An 8,817-nucleotide genomic window follows, 5' to 3' on the forward strand; every position below is an offset into this window, starting at 1 on the left:
ACAGAAAGTAGATAATAGCCTGGTATTTAGGATTTGCTTGCAAATGTTCCTCATTGGTGTTGACACAATTCAGTGTTTTTATACAGTTAGAGTGCAGCTTTTTAATAAACCTTTTAGCTATTCTTTGTGTTTTTCACAACTCACATGTCCATGCCATTCATTTCCGCATCCCTTCTTATCTGCCCCCTGCCCTTTCACCCTCCCCCAGGGAAAAGAGGAAGCAGGAGAAAATTCTCATGGTGGAAGCTGTACTGTGACACAGTGAGTCACACAGTGCACAGTTTAACATGTGTAGATAGATCATTAGCTTGGTGAGCTTTGACTGAAGTGAGATATTAAAGGCCATCTTTATTGTTTTGTAATGAGCACATGGTTTGTAATGAGAACACAGTTGAGCACATGTCCTTGTGGTATGCTTGAGCATCCTTTGGGTACATACCTAAAGGTGGAATTGTTGGGTCTTGAGGAAGGTTGTTTCCTAATTTTCTAGAAATCGCCATACTGATATCCAAAGGGGCTGTGCGAGTTTGCACTCCCACTAGCCATGCAGGAGAGTTTCCTTTACCCTACAACCTCTCCAGCATATGTTGTCATCAGTGTTTTTGATCTTGGCCATTCTTACAGGTGTAAGTTGGCATCTCAGAGTTGGTTTGATTTGCATTTCTCCGATTCAAGCCATTGTATTTAGAGGCTTGAGTGTGCAGAGCGACTGCAGGGGCTCATGCAATCAGACACTCTGATTGGAAAAGATACAAAACATAGAGTGGTGGATGATCAGATGACATGTGACACCAGCTAAACCTGCTGTCTCCCTCTGTGATCTTAGTTGATCAGACCAGCCACTTGGGTTTTCAAATGGATGAGAGACTCTGCTACACATTTCTCTAGACACACAAAAGGCCACCAAACACACAAAGATGTACACAGTACCACTTATCCTTACAGAACTGAATTTTCAAATGGCCTCATATCACAATTCTATGACCACAAAAAATAAATAAAACTCAAGAAACTCCAAAATGCAAGTGAACCTAAAAAACTTAGCTTATGCAAAACAGCACAGGTGTGGGCTACCAGGGTCAAGAGTGAAATAAATTGGGAGCTATTGCTTAGAGGAGAGAAGTTATTGGTTCTAAAGCAAATGTGTTCTGTAGGCCTGATGTATAACACAGGGATTGTGACCGTACTTGGCAGTAATGCATATTATACTGAAATTCTTTCCATTCAAAAATTTACACTTCCTCCCCTTCCTCCCATTCCCCTCCTACTCTCACACTCACCCTCCTCCCTCTCCTTCCCTCCCTCTCTCTCTCCCTCCCTCCCTCCCTCCCTCCCTCCCTCCCTCCCTAAGAGAGGGCAGGGTACCCTGCCCTGTGGGAATTTTTTTAAGAGACTAAATGTGTATTCCTGTCTAAAAAGGTAACTATATGATTCGATGGATGTGGTCATTAATTCTGTTGAGGTCATCATTTCACTATATATACATACATCAAATCAATTCTCTGTATTGTTTAAATCTATATATTTCTGTGTATCACTTATAGATCAATAGAACTGACAAGTAGAAAAGTGACTAATATTAATTACCATCAGTCTACACATTGGGAGTGGCATGTCTAGAGATTCCCAACCAAGGTCCAGAGGAACAGACAAAAGTATCTGCAATGCAATGTGTTGGTCCTTTCCACATACCCGCTGTGCACAGCACCAATGTGAGGCTAATTTTCTACCCACTCCCATTTTACAGATTAAAACTTGAGGAATAGAGATAATAGGGTTTGTATCCATGCCTACACAGTCAGCAAGTGAAAGGCCTTGAATTTGTATCCAGTACACTGTTCTGAACTATGGGAACACGTTGGTAACCTGTTGAGAGACAGAATGAGTTGAGAAAAGAAGGCACACTAAAGTAACTCTCAGAGTGTCGGTAAACTGGAACAAGGTTAGAGAAAAATAAGGTTGTGGTTTTGGCGAGAGGACACCATTGCAGTGTGGGTAGAGAAGTCCTAGTGTAGTCTGTTGAGAGTCTCTGGGAAGTCCAGAATCTTAACAGAGAATGGACATATCTATTCTTGGTGTTTTGTCTTCAAAAGGATGGGAGAGAGACAGTGACAGAGAGACAGAGATGGATAGAAATAAACAGAGACAGCGAAGGAGAGAGAGAGAGAGCATGTGTGAGAGCAGATCCATGATATCTAGAAATGCAGATGGCAGAAGAGAAAGGGGCAGATAAATGAGGAAACAAAAATCAGAACAGAGTCAAAACACGCCATTAATCCCAACAGCAATTGTGATGACCCACAGAGACGAGGATAATGGGGTAGGCACAAATATGGGAAAAGCCCCTAACTTGGCTTTTGACTACAGCAGTGATAATGAAAAATTGGGGGGGAGGCCTCACTGGCTCTCCTGGATCGTTCTACATAAACCACGGGAGTCTTGAACTCACATAGATCTGCCTGATTCTCCCTCCTATGTGCTGGGATCAGATGTGTGAGCCACCAAGTACTGTCGAAGCTATTTTTAAAATATGTCTGCTGAACTGGAGGCTAGGAAACTCCAGAGGGTAAGGTCTCTACCTGCATGTCCCTCTCTGGGAACCAAAGGCAAGTAAGTGTCACGGGACTGCTTTCTTTTTAGATGCCCGTGTGTGTGTGTGTGTGTGTGTATCTTGTGTGCAGGCTAGAGGTTGACACTGGGATGTCATCTCGGATCACTTCTTCACCTTATTTTTGGAGAGAGGGTCTCTTCCTGATTCTGCAGCTCTCCATTTTGCTGGACGACCTGGTAAGCGAGTCCCAGGATCCACCAGTCTCTGTGTGTCAGTTCTGGTGATCCAGGCACACACTGCCACAAAAGGAACAGAGGGGAGGGAATGGGAGATATATTGGATCCAAACACACTCCATCCATGTACTAATACTAATTAAAATGTCAAAACAACAACAAAGTGAGAAAACAGGAAATGTGGAGGTATCAAAGACTGAAACCATAGCACATTCAAAGCCAAGATCTGATGACGCACTGTTGGCAATTGCTCAGTCAAAACCTCCTTCTATAACGTAGTGTGTAAGTTCCCGTGAGCTGAGCTGAGAGCTGTGTTCATGGAGCGAATCTGCACTTCAAGATGACCCATCCTACCAAGGTCAAACAGAGGGCCTCCCTTGTATGCTTAGCTCAGGGGTGAACAGAACCTTCTGTTCTTTTGGAAAACAGGGCCACTTCAGACTTCAGTTGGGCAAAGTTATATCATTTTTATGTGATATTGTTTGCTGGATTCCCCTGTAGGAGCTGAGTTAAAAGGTGAGAATGCATCAGCTTTGGCAAACAGAGAGAAAATTCCAAGGTTTCTGAAAGTCAACAAATGAAGCTTTATCCTAGGAATTCTGTATCCTACTATAAAAACAGGAATAAAATGAAAAAATTCTCCATGAGTATTCATCTTTAACACGATTATATGAAAATATTTTCAATTTTTGCTTGGCAATCTAACTTAAAATTTTGTTTATATATAGATGTGTGTTGTGTACATTTGAACATGCAATTGCACACAGCTCTGGGAACAGGGTGTCAGATTACCTAGCTCTGGAGTTACAGGTTTGTGAACCAACCTACACTGGTGCTGGGAACCAAATCCAGATCATCTGTGAGGAGCAACAAGTGCTCCTAACCACTGAGGCAGCTCCTCTGAGCAATTTAATTTTGGAGACTATTTGGAAAACAAACTATTTAAGCAGAAACTACTGAAGGATGGAGAAATGATGGCAGTGTGTGAACAATGGGTATTGAAACAAAGAGCTGGGTGAAAGACATGATACCAAGTCCCAGGAACCTGCACATGCTAAAGGGAAATCACAGGGCACTGTGAAATACTCTTTAATAAATATTACTAGTTCGCTGCCTCTCCCACCAGCTCCATGAGCTGCAGCGGTTCCGGCGCGGACACCTAGGTTGCTCCAGTCTGTGCTGCCTCTGTTGTGATAGCGGCGCCTCCGGTGTCTGCTCCTGCCAAGGTGCCAACCAGCACAGCCACAAACAGCAAGGCCAGCCCCGCGGGGACGACTGGGACCCGCTGCTGGAGCCGCCACTATGGGCAAGGCCCCCATAGCCGCGCAAGCCAGGAGCTGGAGGAGCAGCGCGGGCCGGCCTAAGAGTCAGCAGGCAGCGCGGCTCCCCCTGAAGGGTCAATGTCCAACAAGGTTTTCACCCTGCTAGCGTGGCCAATGGAGAAGTGAAGCCCATAGTGGCCAGCACGCCACTGCTGGACTTCTTGATGCAGCTGGACTTCTTGATGCGATCCCAGATGCAGGGACTGATTATTACCTGAACCGTGCTGGCTTTGAAGCTTCAGACCCACGCACGATCCGGCTCATCTCACTAGCCGCCCAGAAATTCATCTCAGATAGTGTTAATGATGCCCTACAGCACTGCAAAATGAAGGGCACAGCCTCTGGCAGCTCCCGGAGCAAAAGCACGGACCGCAAGTACACCCTAACCATGGAGGACTTGACCCTGCCCTCAGTGAATATGCCATCAATGTGAAGAAGCCGCACTAGGTCGCTGAGCCAACTAACCCAGATGTATTTGTCTTTTCCTTTCTTCCCACAACAGCTTGTTTTCATAATAAACTTTATTGTGACAGGCAAAGAAAAAATAAATAAATAAATATTACTGGAACTGTCAAATTCAGAAGCTTAGCTAAAAATCAGAAATTTTTACACCGGAATTATTGGAAGCTACAGGGCAGCTTTGCAATGGGGATTCTGAGCTTTGTGTGTGGAGACAGAACTGGCTTAGAGTGCAGGCTCCTCCTGGGACAGATGGGATGAAGTTGGGAAATGGTTGCTTGGCTACCAAGCATACATGAAAGCATGCTTTCTTTGCCCATTTCGCAAACGTTCCATCAGAATCTGTACCCTGGATAAGGAGGTGGTCTTTGAGCTCAGTTCTTCACACTCTACCAGATATAAACAAGTGCTTTGCTTCTGTATACTTTTTACCTTGTTTCTAGGTACTTCATTTCTTTTAATTACTGTTATTTATTGAGACATTGTTTTTTGCAAAGTGAGGTAAGACTTTCTCATGATCATGTACGTCAGTAAAGGGGGTCCAGAGTTGAGGTAATGCCTTTTAGTCTGTATGAAAACATACGAAATAAAGCTTGTTGTGCAGTTGTTCATACTCTGCACCCCTGTCCTGATTTCTCGAGACCCTAACCCAGAGACCCCAAAGCACTAGACGTTGCCATTTGTGGGCCTCTCAGTTTGGGATGGGATTTTCCTTGGTTGGAGAGATGTGATTGGGACTGGAAGGAGTAGCTGTGAGGTGTAAGCAACTGAGCTTTTGAGATCATAGAGTGAGGCTTCCCTGCAAGGGGCAGGTCTTTCCTCGGGGCCTCTCTTCTAGGTCAGGTGGGTCAAGCTATAGGGCTGGCAAACAGCAGTGATTTCAGAGTTCAGATCACAGCCATGTGAGGAACATGAGAGAAATTCATCTAGGACAAGTGAAACATGGAGATATATCTGGTATTGGAGGCGGGGGAAAAGTCTGACCTTAATGTGTAGTTGTGCCATCAAGTCTTACCTACATGCACAATACCTATTTCAAATTCCATATCATTCTAAATTATTGCCAGTAAATCTAATTCAAGCTGTGAGTTTAGGATTTCCAGGGGTTGTTGTCTGTACTTCAAATCTTTCCATTTTTATTTTTTGAGTAGTGGTGGTTTTCTCGCATGGATGTTTGTGTACCATGTGTGTGCAGTGACCAAAAGGGCCTGAAGACAGTGTCAGATCCTCTGGATCTGGAGGTACAGGTGGTTATTGTGCCCACAGTGTGGGTGCTGGAAATCAGACCCCAGGTCCTCTGGGAGAGCAGCCGGTGCTCTTAACCACTGACCCATCTCTCCAGTCCCTTTTGTAATTTTTATGGCTCTTGAAAAATCCATTATTCAAAGCCTTTATCTCAGCTGGCTCTAACTAAAGTGTACATATGGAAATGTTCACTAAGGCCTCCTGGTGGAATATTTAAGTTTCAGCACTTTCAAACGGTAATTCTGGAAGTTAAGGCTGAGGGGAGAAAAAACTTTGCTATAGGTTTACAAAACATGATTTGTAACAAATTAAAATAGATACTAAGTATGTTAATCTATTACACATAATTTGGAACTAGATAAATCTATGCTGTCTTACAAAAGAAGGTATTTGAACTTCTTAAACACCTGTTAAAGTAGCCAGGGAGACAGAACAGCAGATAAAGGCATCTGTTGCCACACCTGACAGCGTGAGTTCAAACCATTGCACCCACCTGGCAGAAAGACAGAACAAACTCCTACAATTTGTCTCTGAACAGCACACACGCATACGTGTTTTGTATGTCAAATGTGACAAAATGTTAAAATGTATGAATATATAAACACATATATTTAAAAATTATCCCCCCAAATATTAGGTTTCATTATGGAATTTTTATGCATCATTTTTAATTTTATTAGAAACCACAGTTAAGAAACTTTGAAATTTTAAAGAGACCTTCAAGTGTTAATACTGAAAAAATTAAAGGATTTGGTATTTTGAAGGTCATATTCTTTTATGTTGTGATAGTAACGAAAGGTACTGGGAATAAACAAGGAAAGGTTCTGGTTTAGAAGCTATGTATGTGTGTCAAGAAGGCAGAGGTCTACTGTAGTGGCTAGTTAGTCACCTTACAGAAACTAGCGTCATGAAGAGAAAGGGGACCATAGATGAAGAACTGTCTCCACCAGATTGACCTGTAAGCAAGTCTGTGGGGCATTTTTCTTGATTACTGAATGGTTGATGAAATAGATCCCAGCCCACTCTGGAAAGTGCTTCCTGGGCAACTGGTCCTGGGTTGTAAAAGACATGTTGTTCAACAAGCCACAGAAAGACACTAAGCAGCTTTCCTCCATCTTTCCTGCCTCTGCTCTTGTTCAAATGCTTACTCTGACTTCCTCCAATGATGGCCTGAGATTGGGACATGTAAGTCAAACTACCTTTTCCTCCGTCAGTTGCTGCTGAAGTTTTTATCACACCCATATAGAAGCAATAGAGTACACTCACTTAGGTTACCTCTCAAATCTATGGAAAACAAAGTGTCCAGAGCACCTGTTTGCACGGGAGTCTCCAGGAATACCGTTCACATTGTCAGTACGACAGAAATAAACTCCAAGTTCTCTGTTCATTGTAGGGTCTAGTTTTCACCTCAGGGTGCAGTGTCGCTGACAGAAACATGGCAATCAAGGCAAGACAGAGAGAGAAACTATGCCAATATTGGGCCATTTTCAGCTTCCCCAGTATTCTGATACTGTTTACACATTAGTCAGATACGTACTTCTGAGAGCACAAGATCTCAGAATATATAGTCACAGCCATATGGAAAACACAAAAGAGAAAGTTCAAAGAAACAGGTAAAGTTAATTTTAATATTTTACTTAATACAAACTGTCAAAAACTCTACATTTTTAACTTGTAAACAACAAAAGTAAATCGCTCATTACAGTGTTATTTTCGTTGGTTTTTGAAATTTTGTGCATTATATAATGATGCAAGCATTATGAAAAGTGTACAAATTTGAAATGATATTTCAATTATGATACATGAATTACAGCATATTTTAAATTCTTTTTCTACTTAGAAATATGTTACCACCAAAATAAAATTAATAAAAACAAATATTACCTGCCTTGCCATTTTCTTATTACATTTTGCCTGTAAAATATAGTTTGAACCCAGGCAGTGGTAGTGCAAGCCTTTAATCCCAGAACTTGGCAGGTGGAGGCTGGTGGATCTCTGGGAGTTTGAATTCAGCCTGGCCTACAGAGTGAATTCCAGGACAGGCTTCAGTGCTACAAAGAGAAACCCTGTCTCAAAACACCAAATAATTTATATAGTTTTATACATTTACCAGTATCACTATTGAAAGCAAAATTCCATTACTTTTTTCTGTGGTCAGACTGAAACTGAGCATGACCTCACTTAAAAAAGAAGACAATGTAAAGAATTACGCCATTGCATTTACTAATTTATTTCAATAGGACAACATTATGTGTAAATTATTACTCACAATCTATTCTTTTTGATACTCAATGACTGAAATACAGTTGTTTTGGCATCTCAACAAAAGTTAATTTTGTATTTTTACCATGCTTTCTGATGCAGTATGCATGTAAAGAAATTAATAGTATGAGTAAGGTATGTTTATGTGTCCGTGTTCACGTATGGGAGAAGGTACATGCACTTGACTATGTGTGTGTGTGTGTCTGTGTGTGCACACACATGTGCTCATCCTCAAACATGAAAGAGTAAAGTCAGTATCTGTTTTTTTCCTGTATACATATTTTCTGAGGGCAGATCTCTCACTGAACGTAGAATGCACTAAATTGCTAGAATGTCTGGCTATGTAGCCCTAATGATCTTCCTTCCTCCAGCTTTTCAACACTGGAGTTACAAGTGTGCTCTTTAATGCTCAGCTTTTTACACAAATGCCAGGTTGGGAGCTGAGCACAGGAGTGCTTGTGTGGTAAGCAAATGGGTGACTGAGGCATTTCCTTAGCCCTGTGTAAATTCTTAATTACTGACATTACATACACCATTTCTAAGTAATTCTAGGATATGCTATCTGAATTTATAATGGTGTTATATTTTGGAGTATAAAGTCAGTTAGACTGAGTACTCAAACAGGGCTAGTATGTATCATACCAAATGGGGCACAGCTAATGGAAAAGAGAAGCAAAATCTATATAGGGAATGATTTATACAGCTAAGGAAATGTACAGGATTGACAGAACTAGGAGTGGAAT

General features: G+C 41.9%; 1 pseudogene; it reads left to right on the plus strand.

Moving 5' to 3' along the window:
• The first annotated feature begins 3,916 nt into the window (after positions 1-3,916).
• Positions 3,917-4,555, plus strand: LOC130868170 (transcription initiation factor TFIID subunit 10-like; annotated as a pseudogene).
• Positions 4,556-8,817: the final 4,262 nt, after the last annotated feature.

This window comes from Chionomys nivalis, chromosome X (assembly GCF_950005125.1).
Source record: "Chionomys nivalis chromosome X, mChiNiv1.1, whole genome shotgun sequence".
In the NCBI taxonomy this organism is placed as follows: Eukaryota; Metazoa; Chordata; class Mammalia; order Rodentia; family Cricetidae; genus Chionomys; species Chionomys nivalis.